The sequence below is a fragment of the Pleurodeles waltl genome, chromosome 4_1, assembly GCF_031143425.1.
Source record: "Pleurodeles waltl isolate 20211129_DDA chromosome 4_1, aPleWal1.hap1.20221129, whole genome shotgun sequence".
Taxonomy (NCBI): Eukaryota; Metazoa; Chordata; class Amphibia; order Caudata; family Salamandridae; genus Pleurodeles; species Pleurodeles waltl.
Window position 1 is genome coordinate 602,069,438 of NC_090442.1, and position 16,525 is coordinate 602,085,962.

General features: G+C 43.3%; 1 protein-coding gene across 2 annotated transcripts in view; it reads right to left on the bottom strand.

Moving 5' to 3' along the window:
• SLC41A2 (solute carrier family 41 member 2) overlaps positions 1–16,525 on the bottom strand; it is a 325,633-nt gene that overhangs the window by 79,950 nt on the left and 229,158 nt on the right. The window lies entirely within an intron of this gene.

The following is a 16,525-nucleotide window of genomic DNA, read 5'->3' on the forward strand; positions in this document are numbered from 1 at the left end:
TCTGCTCAATGTAGTGCTATCGTACCACCTTCATCTCCTGCCCATCACATCGGAGAAAACCATGGGTCGGAGCTGAAATCGGTCACCTTAACTATTAATTTTATATTCTATCAAATAAAGATAAATAAAGACAATATTTCAGAAGCATGCGCTATACATTGCCATTTCGGTCCCGTCTACCATCTCACGCCTCTGCTGCCTCTGTGTTCCCTCAGGACCAACATTTCTTTACAATGAAATTAGAAGCACGTTGTCATTTGAACTTTTCATAGTTTTAAAGGGGAATCTGGCAAATACCCAAACAACGTCTTCTCAAAATAATCAGAATCAAGAGAGGGATACCGCTACAGACTACAAGTTGTCCGGTATACCCTGGGCCGCACTTATCGGGTGCTCAAACACCAGGCCATATAATTAATTGCATGCCCACAGACCCAGATCAAGACCCTACGGAGAAGCAGCTGGGGTGGCAAGCAGCTGAGGTGCCAGGCCCCAGGTCGCCCTCATAATTTAAATGAGGGAAGTAGAACAAGCATTGGCAAAGCCAATAGGTCTCGCCTATGTGAGAGCTACTGGATTTGCAGAAGTCTTTCAGCTGAGTTTTACAGCAACGTGGCTGCTGTTCAGCATATCTAAAAGTTAGTGGCATGGCACAGATTGAAATAAAGGAGAGTGGCGTAGAGGAGGGTGGAGCAGAGTGGCGCAAACTGGAGTGTCATGGAATGGTGTAGACTGGAGTGGCCTAGAGAAGAGTGGTCTAGAGTAGATTGGCGTGGAGTAGAGTGGCCTAGAGTAGCATAGACTGACACATAAGGGAGTCAGAGAATAGAGTGGCGAAGAGTGGAATGGAGTGATACAGAGTGAAATGTATTGGCGCAGCGTGGCACAGAGTAGAGTGGCACAGAGCAGAATGGAATGGAGTGAAGTAGAGTGGAATGGAGTGAAGTGGAGTTAAAAGGAGTGACAGAGAGGAATGAAGTGACAGAAGGACATACAGTGGAGTGGCACAGTGTGGAGTGGCACAGAGCAGAGTGGAGTAGAGTGTCATTGCGTAGAATGGGGTGGAGTGGTAAAGGTGAAGTGGTGCAGAGTGGAGTGGCGTGGCATAGAGTGGTGCACAGTAGAGTGACACAGAGTGGGATGTAGTGGAGTTCAGTGTAGTGGAGTAGAGTAGAGTGAAGTGGCAAAGAGTGGTGCACAGTAGAGTGACACAGAGTGGGATGGAGTGGAGTTCAGTGTAATGGAGTAGAGTGAAGTGGCAAAGAGTAGAGTGGAGTGGCAAAGAATGAAGTGGGGTAGAGTGGAATAGTGTAGAGTGGTGTAGAAAAGAGTGGGTGGAGTGGCACAGTGTGGAATGGAGTGGCGTAGAGAGGAATAAAATGGCTTAGAGTTTCACTTACAAAAGTGGTGTAGAGAGGAGTGTCAGAGTGGTTTAGAGAGGAGTGGTAGAGTAGAGTGGCACAGAGTGAAGTAGATTGAAATGGATAAAAGCAGAGTTGAATGGAGTGACAGAGTGGAATGGAGTGAAAAAGAGTGGAACAAAGTGATGCAGAGTGCTGTACAGTGGAGTAGCTAGAGTGGAGTAGTAAAGAGAGTGGTGTAGAGTGGTATTGTGTGGACTTGAATGAAATGGCATAGAGTGGTGTAAGTTAAAAGGCAGACAGAGTTACAGTGTGGAGAGTGAGGTTGAGTAGAGTGGAACAGAATAGCGTGGAATGGCGTAGACTTAAATGGTATAGAGTGGAGTGGCATAGAGTGGAATAGAGTGGCACAGAATAGTGCCAGACTAGAGTGGCTCAGAGTAGAGTGGCATTGTGTGGAATGGAGTCGATTAGTGAGGCATAGAGTGGACTGACAAAGTAGAGTATAGTAGCATAGAGTAGAGTAGCACAGTGTGGAATGGAGTGGCATAGAGTAAAGTGGAACAGAGTGACGTGGAGTGAGGTAGACTAAAATGGCGCAAAGTAGAGTGGCATATAGAGTGGCACAGAGTAGAGTGAATGAATGAATAGTGAGATTTCTAGAGCGCACGGCTAATCAAAGGAGTGTCCCAGTGCGAATACAGAAAGTAAGAGAGCAAATGCTGATAGAACTACAGGATGAAAAAACATGCCTTGAGTTGTTTTCTGAAAGGTCTTTCACTTTCAATTTGTCATAGTCCAATTGGAAGTCTATTCCAGGCTTTAGAGCCCAGAAGCGAGAAGGATCAGACTCTAGGAACTATGGCCAGTTGGCCATGGGAAGAGCAAAGAGTTCTAATGGGAGTGTAGAAACGGACCCTAGAAGACAGGTACTCAGGCCAAAGTGGTTCAAGGCTCTATGCATGAGGACGAGAGTCTTGATCAGGATCTTTTTATCAATAGGGAGCCAGTGCAGGTGGCAAAGAGTGAGGTGGAGTACAATAGAGTGGAGTGGCATCAAGTGGAGTGGCATAGAGTAGGAGTGGTACAGAGTAGGAGTGGCATAGAGTTTAATAGTGTAGTGGTGTGGAGTTGACTGGCAAGGAGTAGAGTTGAGTAGAGTGGAGTGACAGAGTGGAGTGGCAGAGAGTGGAGTGGCAGAGAGTGGAGTGGCAGAGAGTGGAGTGGCAGAGAGTGGTGTAGAGTGGCGAAGAGTACCTTGCAACAAAATGAGGTGGAGTAGAGTGAGGTGGAGTGGCATAGAGCACAGTGGTGTAGAGTGACACTGAGTGGAGTACTGTAAGGTAAAGTGGTTTAGAGTGGTGTAGACTAAAGTGGTGTAGAGTAGAGTGGCACAAAGTGGGGTGACAAAGAGTGGTGTGGAGTGGAGTGACAGACTAGAGTGGCGTAGAGTAGATGTGGCGTAGAGTTGAGTGGTGTAGAGTATAGTGACAGACTGGAGCCCAGTGGCGTAGAGTACCATAGTGTAGAATAGATTGGCATAGAATGGGATGGAGTACAGTGGTGCGGAGTAGAGTGAGTGGCATAACACAGAGTGGCACAGAGTGGAGAACAGTGGCGTAGAGTGGAGAACAGTGGCGCAGAGTGCAGTGGCATGAAGTAGAGTGGAGTGCATCGAATAGAGTGGAGTGGTGTAGAATAGAGTGGCATAGTGTGGAATGGAGTGGCATAGTGTGGAATGGAGTGGCATAATGTGGCTTAGAGTGACACAAAATGGCGTAGACTAAAATACTGTAGAGCGGTGTAGAATAGTGTGTCATAAGAGTGATACAGAGTGGGGTAGCACAGAGTGAAGTGGAGTGGAGTAGCGTGGCTTAGAGTAGACTGGCATAGAGTGGCGTCCAGTGGTGTAGAGTACAGTAGCATAGAGTAGGATGGCATAGAGAGGGGTAGAGTGGAGTAGACTGGCATGGAGTAAAGAGAGTGGCGACGAGTGGCATAGCACAGAGTGGCACAGAGTGGAGTGACGCACAGTAGCGTAGCGTGGCTTAGAGTGGGGCAGAGTGGCTTACAGTAGCACTGACTAAAGTTGAACAGAGTAGAGCGGCAAAAAGTAGAGTGCCGGATAGTACAGTGGCACAGTGGAGTGGATTCTCGTAGAGTCAAATGGGGTGGCGTTGAGTGGCACAGATTAAAGAAGCATACAGTGGTGTGAAGTGGTGTAGAGTGTCAGAGTGATGGAGAGTAGCATTAAGTTGAGTGGATTGGTGTACACTAAAGTGGTGTAGAGTGGAGTGGAGTGGAGTGGAGTAGAGTAGAGTGGCATAGTGTGGAGTGGAATCTAGTGGTGTAGAGTACATTGGCATAGAGTAGGTTGGCATAGAGAGGAGTAGAGTGGCATGGAGTAAAGAGAGTGGCACTGAGTGCCATAGCATAGAATGGCGCAGAATGGAGTGACGCAGAATCACACATCGTGGCTTAAAGTGGTTTTGAGTGGCTCAGAGTAGCACGGAGTAAAGCTGCGCAGAGTAGAGTGGGGGAAAGTAGAGGGGCGTAGAGTACAGTAGTACAGACTGGGGTAGAGTCTCGCAGAGTGATGTAGAGTAAAGTGGAATTGGGAGGTGTTAAGTGGCATAGAGTAAAGTAGCAGAAAGTGCATGAAGTGAAGTGGAGCAGAGTGGTGTAGAGTGTCAGAGTGATGCAGAGTGGCATTGTGTTGAGTGGACTGGCGTACAGTAGCGTGGTGTAGAGTGGAGTGGAGTGCTGTGGCTTAGAGTAGACTGGCAGAGAGTGGAGTAGCGTGGAGTTGCGTAGCGTGGAGTAGTGTAGAGCAGAGTGGCGTAGAAAAGTACAGTTGTGGGATAAGTAATTAGGAGGGTCAATAGAGGCAGACAATAGGGAGAAACCAACATTAATAGGGAGCTCTATTCCTGTGTTAAAGTAGAAAAGCACATTGCACATTCAGGAATAATACAAAAATGCTTATAAAATTAAAATTTAGTACATAGCAAAAAAGATGAGGAAGATCAAAGACAAGGCAGAACATGTGCTTGTTCCATCACCCAGAGAGGAGCTAACATAAGAAAGGAAGGGAAGCCTAAGGGAGCTAAAAAATTCAAAGATTCCTAATGAGAGTGACAGCGAAAACAACTGATGATATGCTGTTGGCGAGTTGTAAGTCCACTGAATAGTAAACAATATGTCTTGCACTGTAGACAAGACCTAGAAATCTCCTATATGTAAAGGCAAAGAATAAAAGCATGACTGTACTGCTGAGCCCTGCCTCCGAGCACCCCCTCGGCCAATTAAAAAAAGCCTCTGCTACATATACCACCTCTTCCAAGCTGGTGGTAAATGCCTGTGGATTTTGGTGTGCCATTTCCCCCGGAAGGGAGGAAAACATGTCAAACTGAACCTGGTATTCCTGGGTACACGTGTTCTTCACAATTCTGGGGTGGTGGGGGCCTGTATGTTTAAATCCCACCCAGAATCTCCCAACTGAGATAAAGGGGAACTCATAATGACAGTCATAAAGTTTAGCACGTCATGGGCAGTAAGTAAGTCATGCATTTTGAGAATGACATCTAAGGCAAAGCTTAAACAAGCATTGCAATGCAATAGTTCTCACATTCACTTGAGTTGGAGCTACTGGCATTGGAAATGCATAACTGGACTTTTTTTGCCACAATAATTTGTCAACTCTCCTGTATATTTTGGTCCTTTCTACCACATAATTCCAGTGGCCCTGCATATAACTAAAGGACTATTAGGCCTACTGGAATATTTTTTTAAACAAGGCCCTTAAAACACAAACTACTCCCAGGTGGCAAAACATACTACCTTGGCAGTTGGTACAGGCAAAATTGACTGCGGGGTAATTAATAAATGGTTGTACTCCAAGAATTGGTGCTTACTGGATCACTGTCCCTTTACTGCGGTCTGGGGAGTCGAAAAAAACACCCATGATTTATCACAAGCTTGAGGAGAGCCTTCTCACATGATATTAATGATCCTCAGTTAGTCTTGAACTGAACTTAGTTATAAAGTATTAAACATTATACAGCATAATCAACAGTAATCTCTCCTCTAGGTTAGTTTTATAAATACATGCAGACATAGCTCAAGTTTTACAGGCTCAAACGTATGTAATTCATCTAGTCAGGTTTCTGCTTTGTATTCTCAGCTTGTATCACGTTATAAAAATAAAACTACAAGTCCCAAAAATGCAAAGCAGACATGAAAGGAGTGAATCACGCATCCAACAAGGGAGCTGGACAACTCTATGAATACTACTCCAAGGGCTGGTTACTAGCTTGTATCACACTATAAAAATAAAACTACAAGTCCCAACTTGAAAGCAGAAACAAACTAAATGAACGAATCACGTTTTGAACTAGGGATCTGGAAACTCTACGAATACTACACCTGGCGCCCAACTTTGATATTACAGTTGGAATGCCCTCTTGAATAGTAGTGTATCACAGTAAAAACACTGCAAAGCCAGGATTTCAGCACCTTGCCTGACTGTTTTCATCACTGTCTGCAGCTACAGAGCATGAGCTGGGATTGGCTTCCTGCACAGTGTTTGGAAGGAGCCACAGTGCACAAATTTCAAAGGTATTTATTAAGGAGTTCAGTAAAATTGTAATACTGTGCTCAAACAAATAACTAATTTTTCCTAGAGGCCCAAAAAGAGCAAACATCTTCAAAGCAGAAAATAGCTTTGAAGCGCTATGCAGTTACACGGCTGCTGCATATAAATGTTAAAGTACTAAATACTGAGGCAACGTAATTTAAAGCTATATCAGGCCGAGAGAAAGGCGAGGCCGCCATGTGTAAACATAAAGGGCGGCGTATCGCGCTGCAACAATGAAAGGAACTGGACTGCTTGGGAAACCTGGTAGAAGAGGGAGGTGTGGCGCACCGACTAGAGCTGTGATTATGGGCAGGGCCAATTAAGTAACACATCTTTATTAAAAGCAACACTGCCAACCATTGCCAAAAGAGACTACTTAGATTTTTTTTTTTTTTATAGAGAAAACGATTTTTCCAGCAAGACAAAAAGAAAATGTACCGCACGTGCATGTACAGTGGAATAATGCTCAGTGTGGGCAACAGCTGTGCTGAAACTGCCCCATGCTGTAATTGTGAGACGAAAATATGAACAACAACAATTTAGTGAATGAAGAGGACTGGATATAGCCCCTTAAAATAAGTATGTTATATATAATTGTAGTAAAATCGAAGGTCCTGGCTAACATCAGACATTAAAATGTGCTGCTTTACCTTTTAGCATCCGTTTTGCAGACGCGTTTGTCAACTCCAGCTCACCGGCTCATTTTAAATAGTCTCTCACGCATTTGAGGGGGGATTGAAGGACACACCGAAACAACCAAATGAAAAACAGAGAAAAAATGTTCTGCGGTTCATCCAAGATGTATCTGACACCATCTAAAGTCAATGGCTGAAGGTTCCTAAGAAAATGACTCTAGTAGCTTCGTGACAAACCTAAAAACGTGTGGAGTGATTCCAAGTTGTCCAAGTAGCAGAGACTACAACTTTGAGCAGGTAATTAAGTTAAAAGTGGCATTTAGAATACTGCATTATTTGTATAGCGATGCTTTTCATATGACCTCCTAAACTGAACGATAACTACATCGTCTTTATTCTATGACATCTGCTTTGCTCTTTGTGCTCTACACAGACACCGAGATCTATTGATCTACATTCACGAGAGCAAGAACATTAGGTTTTCCTTGTCAGACACATTATCAAATAGATTTATGAAAGACGAACTAGATAACAGATGGCCCACATGAGCGTTAAAACGGACTAGTGTCTTCCTTTTATGGCATGTTCACGCATGGATAAAACTTTTATGTTGTACTCATGGGAGTGAGTTCCCGGGGTAGATGTTCAAAAGTGAAATAACTCTTTGTGGTGCCTCTGAACTGCTGATCAAGATGGGCAGAGTCATCTGCAAGTCAGGCACAGCCCGCAATCAATATAATAAATACTTTTATTGCCAAAATGTCACAATTTTCTTGTAACGCATAACTTGGGAATTTTCCCACCGTAATTAAAATCTGCCGAAGCTTACAACAGTGCAGCTCGCCTCCTAGAAAGTGAAAAGAATTTTCAGACTATCCCTACTGACCGTATGTTAGGTGGTTCCACTCAGCCGTGAAGGATCTATGTGTGTATTCATTTATATGTGCTGCAGCAAAGGCTGAAGGGGTGTGATGGATGTGTTTATCACCGACCTTTACAGTACAATTTCTTAAAAGATAAAATCAGGGTTTCAGCAGAAAGTCCACTCCGTTTGTCCATCTGTAAAAAGATGGCGACTGAGGGCAAATAAAAGCGGTGACCTCAAAAAGCACAGTATAGTGCAAAATGTACCGCCCTGACGTCTCCTACATGTACGACATAGAAAATGGAAATAAGAAGATCAACTACTGTAAGTATAGCCATTAAATGCAGGCCACATTTTCAATGTGTTCTAGGAGACGCTGCTGAAAAAATGCCCTTTTTGACATGTAAGGCTGGTCTTAGAAAAAGAGGCATTTATGCCGGAATACCAAGGCAACTAGGAAAGTACTGTGAGTTGACAAGGTGATTAAGAGTTTTGTATGGAAATGTCACTTTTTACATCAATGTACTTCATGAAACACTTGCACCTCATAGCTTGGTAGCTTTGTAAGAAGCAGATTATACTATTACAGGACCTACTAGTACTCATTTTACGAAGTGAGGAAGGAACAAGTAATTAAGTAAACAAGCGATCCTCCGGGACCGCAGCGAGACGCACGCTGTGAAGCCCGATTTATATCCTTGTTTACAGCTAAAATAATCTCAGAGCAAGAACACTGTCCAAATAAAAAGTGATGCTTCCCTGGACACGAGCAGGAAGCAAAGGTAAAAAAAAGACCCCTACAGACCAGGTAAAGAGGAGAAAGCGTAATTATACAGTAGTTGGTCCCTGCTCCCACACAGAAGGAGGAGAAGGGACAAAGAGGCATGACTGATCACTAGCAAGCAGGGATTTGTAAATGACACAAACTAACAAATGAAATGGCTGGAAGCCCACAGAAGAAGTATACTTAAAAGTATACAAGAGGTCATACGCTTGATCTAAAAAACAAACACACTTTTCCAATCACAGTTTAGGACACCGTCGTATTGGTCCTCTGTAGAAACATAAAATGTGACCTCATCAAAATAATTAGAAAAACAGCAAATTTGAAATAAAGGCTATTTGGGTAGTCTTTCCCAAAGCTCCTTTCATTGTGCAGCACCGATTAATTTAAAAATACATCTAATGAGAAGTATGTTGAACAAAACAAGATTGCAACTTGTTGTAGCGTTCCCCGAATAATTAGTACGACCGTCCCCGAAAGGATGCTACTTGCTGGATGAAGCTCACTTCAGGAGGGAAGGGGACCACCAGCTCCAACACGTCGATGCAAGCATCTTTCTTGGGAACTTCAGACCCTCATTACAAGTTGCTCTATGTCTCTAGACTTGGAATTACCAGATCCTCAAACTCCAGACGCATTAAATTTGGGCTAGGATACGCTATACCTGAACCCTGTGCAGTGCTGCGGTGGCATGGGCGCCATGGAGGCCACAGGTAGCTGCTGCTTCAAGCTCCCACTGTCCCTGCTCCTGCACAACAGGGAGAGCTACAAAGGCTCCCCCCCAGCTCTCCCCTCACCTGCTGTGCCTTCACGCCGCCCTTGCCACCAACTTGGATACGGGCTCAGTATTCCAGCTCGACCTGTTATTCTCCACTACAGGGGGAATAAGTAGTAATGTCCGACTTTGGTGCCAGGATATCAGTCTGAGATTCTGGTCCCTCAGCAGCTCCACACCTAAATCCGAGGAGCTCGTAATGAGGGCACTAGTGTGGCTGCAGGAAGGAAACTGCAGGCCTCTGGCTGCTTCATGTACTCAGTAGACTGAATTGCAGCGACAAGGGGGTAAGAATGATGGAACGCTGGTCGCAGGGGTACAATATGTTCTAGGTCGGAAAACATACCAGTAATGTGTTACACAATTGTTATTTTATCTGAATAATAATTACAACAGAAATAATTTTTGTAGGGGAAGAAATCATTTAATTGACAATTTAGCAATAATTCTGTCTCCTTTTAATAAGCTAAGTTGTGGAGTTTGCCAGCAGAATAAATCCTGCATCTACCCCAAAGTGTTGTAGGCGCTGCATGGACCCCACAATTGGCGAAAGACAGTGTGCTCGGCCTGGGACCAGGACTGCAGCAACACAAATCCGAGGATAATGGCGGATATCTGCTGGCTAGCGTTCCTTTCCCGGCGCTCCACGGTGCACGCCCAGAAGCTCTTCCCCACTCTTTGTTACACCCTCCTCGTGCAGAGCTCCTTTAGTTTACCAAGGGAGTGCAGCCTGCAGAACTGGGATCCTCCGCATACGAGGAGTATGGCACACTGTAGACTGCATCAGCTCAGAATCTGCTTTCTGGAACTGACAAGCTCTGCGGTTTGGTCTTTCTACTACGATTTCATTACCCTGTGGATATGACACGTATCTATACTTTCTACACTCCCTGTAATGTAAGCCTTTAAAGGCACTGCTGTATATCAGCGAAGCAGGCCACTGTTAAAATGTCAATACAAAATGTTGCAAAAATAAGTATGTTGGTCAGAAACACTGTGCTAGAAGGGGGCAGCTATAGAGCATGCAATGGCTTACATTCTGCATTAATGCAAAATTACCAGTTTAACTTTCCAAAGTCTGTCATGATGGCCTGCTGTTGTAAAATCGAGTGTGGGTTCCCTGTTCCTCGACTTCAGAATTTGGTGTGCTTTTCACCCAGTTTTACCATAAGTGCTAAGAAGTGACATCCACTTAAACTGCCCCCTCCCACTTCTATCCAGCTGAGCAATAATAAAAATGTACCAGTATGTCAATCCCTAAAGGGAAGGGTTGAAAACGGCAGCTGGGGACTACACAATCATATGGGAATAGGTTTCCAGAACTAACAAAATAAAACATAAAACAGAACTACATTTTAAGTGGGCGAACTGTACATAATTAACAAAACAACCACAAAATAGTGAACTGCAGAATTTTAGAGAACAAATGAGCGAGCAAAATGAATGCACAAAGTATGCGGCCATTTATTTAAAGTGAAAGCAATCGGTTGATACTGCTTTAATAAAAGCTACAAGACATCTTCTCATGCTAGGGACAGCCAGAGATCATTCTCTAAGAGGCAGAGGAAAACAAAAAGGTGCTACAAATATGCCTCCAGTTTTCCAGAGCTTTGTTCTCTGAGAAATATCCCTTGTGTGGTCTCTGAGAAATGCCCTTTACATGACTTGGTAAACTGGATTTATATATGTTTATCATCTTGATCTCACTCCTTCCCAACATGATCACCAAGTTCAGACTCAGCAACTTCAAGATGATCCTGATTGCTCAGAGCTGATCATGTAGTTGGGGGTATGCAGACAGTTTTCAGATGCCCACACTCCCCCACACAAGAGACTTCTAAACAGACCAGATCTGCTTTGCAGGTGGTGAGGCAGAGATCTTCATCACAGTCTTCCATCAAAGGAACTGAACTGCTTTGCTCCTGATGTGTACCAGCATGGACAACTGAAACTTCCGACTGAGGACCTGGCCATCCTGAAGGAGGCAAAAAGTCCTTACATGAGATCGTTGTATGTCTTCAAGTGGAAGAGGTTCTGTTTATTCTATATCGTCAAGCAGACAGGTCTGGTAACATTCCAGAAAGAATCTGTACTCTATTTGGCTAATTGTGACTTACAGTTTCCTCTGGCAAGGTGCACTTGGCTGTCATCACTGCTTACCGTAAATGTCTTCCTTTGCCATATTTGTCACAGTTCTGAAGAATGATGTCCCTGTTTGAACCATTGCACAAGCCTGATTTGCAGCTTCTTTCCTGGGAAGTTGTTTTCTTAGTGGTGCGTATCCACTTCTATGTAGAGCCTCGCTAGAGACGGGAACAGTGCTGCCACATATGCCCCTCCTGGACCTGCTATGTGACTCCACCATCACACAAGGCATTGCCTGCCATCTATGCGGCTTTAGTAGTCCTTGCCCCCCCTCCCCCTTGCATGTTTCCCGTGAGTCAGCAGGCAGAGGACCCAGGTGAGTTATGGCCCATACCTCGGGATTTCCCGATGGTGCTGTAGCAGAGCACGGTTGCTGAGTGTCACTGCGTGCACCCTGCTATCATGCCTTACCACCTCAGGGTCATAGTGACCCCAAACCTCGCCTGCAACGGCCCGCTCATCCCGCAGGTTTGCGGAGGAATATGAAAGTGGAGAAAGAGATTGAAAAGAAGAATTAATGTGATTTAGGGAAGGAGGACATCTAGTGGCCAGAGGACAAAAATACAAGAGCAGCAGAAATTAGTCTTACCAGTGGAACAAGTTAGTTAATAAAAGATGGAGAGAAGACATTTCAAGGCAATTCGATAGATCAGCACTGGAACACTTTTTAAGGAGGCTGTTTCAGACCATCTTTCCTTCACAACATTCGAGCATCCATCTTCATTGTGTCCATCGCCTCTTCGCGTTGGCTTTCTCCATCCCCTCATGAACCTAGGGGGTCTAGAATATTGTTCTCGTGCCTATAGAAAACGTTTTATTTTTACCTTATATTATTTGCCATTATTTAAGAGGATTTTTTTTTACACCTCGTTGATTTTACCTCACTCTAGGGTCTCACTGCTCTGAGTTAGCGTTTTCTTCCATTTCTATACGAGACTGCATTAGTCCTTTTATGTAGGCTCTTCCCACTGTCCCCGCTGCAGGGAAAGTCACTCTTACAATTCGTCCTCCAGAATTAAGGGGACAGTAATTGAAGAACAAATTCAGTCAACATTTGACACCTATTTCAGTAGCTACATGGTGAGTGAGCTTTACTGACGAGCAGTATGCGGTTTTTAATCATCAAAATAGGTCTGCTCAAGAACTCACCCATCATTTCTTACCAAGGTTATTTCAATTTTTCATAATAACCAGCCTATTTACTTAATTACATTTTTCCAATGTCTTTCATACCCTTGAAGTTAAGGACGTTTTGTGTTTCATCTAGCTAGAACTAAATACTTAGGTAAGATTAACCCTTTCGCTACTAAGCCTTTCCCACCCCCACCCTCCCCAGTGTTGAGCTATCTTTTGGCTATTTGAGGTAGTTTGTGATTAGACCTCCATAACATTTTGAACACATAAGGTATCCATGCCAAATTTGCATCTTTTTTTCCAGCATCCTGGGGATTCTAAAGGTGCCCAGGGTTTGTGGACTCCCCTGAAGGGGAATAAGAAAATAGGCAAAATATAGCAACATTTTGAGTTTTTGGGAAAAAAATAGGGAAAAGTGCTCCAGATAAGTGTCTTTTCTTCCCTAAAAACGACATCCACGAACGGTTTTATTACAACAAAAGCACAGGTGGGGAATGCCACAGACAAGGTTTATCGAATGTTCATTAATGATAGTCTTTTACGAGCAACAGCTAGTAGTGGGTGCCAGGCTAGGGTTGGAATACGTTTACCCATGTCTTGTTACATTTTTCCCTTTATGAATTGACATGCACAGGCACCAGACTGCCTGTTTGTTACTACACAACTCATTGTTCCCACTGCCATGAACTCATACTATGGATATTTTGTCCTTATACTATAGTTTTTGGCATGCCTGCTCTTCCCTTGTTTTTTAATTTTAATTTTCTCCTGGTAGATACATAGTGCTCCGGACTAGTGCTAATCGGTTTCAGACATTTACTTTGTCTTATCTGTTTTGCTTTTTCTCTTTCATTGTAGGCCTAACATAGCCCTTGTTCTGCCATTATACTCCACATGAACGACTCATCGTCAGACCTAATTCAGTCCAATAGATTCTTGGGACTTTGTTCCCTTTTTTACATATATCCACGTAGCTAAAGGTATCTCTCCTACAACGTAATCGTGTATACTGATTCACAATTACACCTCTCAATCTTTACTTTAATCTACAACAGTGCTGTGAATACCTTCCTCCTGGGGCATTTTCTGCCCTATTACTTATCACGTTGTGTTATCAATAAGCATGTTTCACTGGCATGGGAGACCTTCTCGCTTGGGTCTATTGACAAACTAATGGCTTTCTGATTGCGATGCCTTTTTCTCATTATTGTCTTTTCAGTGTGCATGACCATCACTTCTTGTTTTTTGCACATTATTTCACCTTGATTGCGTATCCCTCTGATTTTGATATGACTCATCAACCTATTAGTCACTGAAAAATCAAATTTCAATTATACCACATTGGGTATAAATGGTTGAACCTTTTTCTCTTACTTATAAATGATTTTTATGTTTGCTCACTTGTATAGTTACACTTCATCTCATGCTTGAGTATTTATGTTGATTTATTTCACAGCCTTGACAAAGTCTTGAAGACGAAACACATGTCGGCTGTTTCTTTGCTGTTTGGACGTGTATTTGAATTTGATCACTTTATTGGAATCACCTGTAATAAATATCGAGTGTCACCTACTTGCCGGACTTTGGTTTAATTCCTGAAGCACCACTTGACTCTACCATACGAGGTTACAATTTGGGTGTGCCCTGGCCTTTGGTTCTATCCATGAACGATTTGCTGTACTAAAGTCACAATGTTCCCAGCTTTTCAGAACACGCAGAGCTGAATTAAAAAAAAAAAAACTAATTTTGTACCCCAGTTTTGGCATTTTTCTAAGAGCTAACCTATTTTCCCTATTTTTTATGCTCCGAACCTACTTCCAGTTTGTGGTGGAAACCAGTATAAAACCCCTGGGTGATCCAGAAAAGATATAGATTTCTGAAAAGTAGACAGTTCTGAAACCAGCAAGTAGTCATATGTGTAGATCTCTCAAGATTTTCTTAAGAAAAATAACTGTTGAAAAAAAGGAATATTGAAAATGACCAGGAAAAAATGGACATTTCTGACATTTTCATCTGTACCTTTTTGACACAATTGCAGATTGACAAAAGCAATATATCATTGTGTCCGCTAGATCCTTCTGGTTATGGAGACATATAGGGTTTATAGGTTCTACAAGAACTCAGGCTACCCAGAGTAAACAACTGAGGTGCACCACACAAAGGCTTTGCATTGAGTACCAAGTATAGGCCAATTCTTATAGCGAAATAGGGAGAGTGAAAAATGAGTATCAATGAAACTTATGTATTTCTCAAATGGGAACAAGATATGTAGTTTAGGAGCAGAGGTTATTTCTACATCTCTGACTTTGTAGGTACCCGTACTAGCAGATGATTTGGAGGGTATTTTTCAAAATTTCATCTTTCTTAAACACTGGCTTACCTTGTAAAGGCACAAATGCAGTGAAAGCTAATTGGTAATAACAAATGTTCTACTATTAAATGCTCCTATAAGTCTCCCAATAAAAATGGTACCTCACTTGTGTGGGTAGGCCTAGTGCCCGCGACAGGAAACAGCCCAAAACCCAACATGGACGCAGCACATTTTTCCACCTAGAACTGACCCTCTTTTTCCGACGTGGGTAGCTCTAGATTTTGGATTTTAGGTCAGCGGACACCTAGGGAAACCTAGCCAACCTGTACAATTTTGAAAACTAGTTACCAAGGGGTATCCAGGGTGGGCTGACTTTCACCTAGAATTCATTTCAAACATCAAACTTTGACAAAAAAAAAAAAAAAAACATTCTCTCCAATTTCTGTGAAGGAAAGTTCTGGAATCTGCGGGAAAGGCAATCGTCCTTTCACCAGACATTTCCCCAAATCCCCTGATAAAAATGATACCTGATAAAAATGGGTAGACCTAGTGTCTGCGACAGGAAACAGCCCAAAACGTAAAATTTTCCAATGAAAACAAACTCTCTTTTTCCGATGTGGTTAGCTCTAGGTTTTGGACCCTAGTTCAGCCAGCACCTAGGGAATCTAGCCAACCTGTACATTTTTAACAACTAGACACCTAGGGGATTCCAGGATAGTATGTCTTGTGTGGATGCCATTAGTTTTTATTTACCCAGAATGCCCTGCAATCCTCCAACTTTGCCTGAATTAATGCATTTTCCTTACGTTTCAGTGCTAGAAAATTCCAGAATAGCAGGAATCCACAAAATTCCTACCATCCAGTATTGCCCCGCCTGTGTCCATAAAAAACATTGCCCACTAGTGTGGCTGGGTCAAATACCACAATGGATTAAACCAAGGACAATGGGAGCTCTTGCATGGAAACTCCTATTGACCATGATTGGATCTGTACCTGTTGCTGGCTCTAGTCCAGGCCACACAAGCGGGGCAGAGTTTTTATCGGTATAGATGGGGCAATGCTGAATGGTAGGAATTTTGTGAATTCCTGTAGATTCCGTAAGTTTCCTTCACAGAAATGAAGAAAAAATGTGTGACGTCAGGCAAAGTTGGAGGTTTGCAAGGCACTGTGGATAAGAGAATAGTGTGAGGTGCGTGTGAAGCACACAACCCTGGACACCCCCAGATGTCTAGTTTTCTGAAGTGTCATGTCTGGTAAGTTTTTCCTGGTGGCAGCCTACCTAAGCCCAAAAAGTGCTAAGATAGCCCCATGAGCAGTGAGGAAGAGAAAGTGAAATGAGTCGATCGGCTCATTTCACTTTTGTTTTCAGTGAAATTATATCAGCTCGCTGCATGCACTGATCGTCATTTCAAGCTCTCCCCAGCTTATGAAGCTGTTTCTTTGTAAAGGAAATCCTTATGGTGCCCACACCAGAGGGATTTCCAGTGCTGTGTGCACGGACGGTCGGGAGCTGTCTGACAAACACGAGCACCGGTTAAACAGCTTTTTATGATGTTTTGGAGCTGTTAAGGCAGGCATAACTTCTTCTAAACAGACTATTTGTGGAGGGATACTCTCTTATATCATTATTTATTTATAGGCAAGGGTAATAGGCTTTTGCCAGGTAAGCCCCGGCCTACTTTACAAGGAGCAAAGCAGGTAGTGCTGCAATGAAGAGAAATGTCCCTATTCCTGGCATTTGTAGGGCTGCTACTCTGAGGTCGGTCCATAGCTATGCCAAGTTGTACTGTTGGGACACAGACTCTAGGACAGACACTTTAGTGAGTTAGATCTTCATCGTAACTTATTTTTTATAGTGGTTCACTGTGGTGTGAGCTGT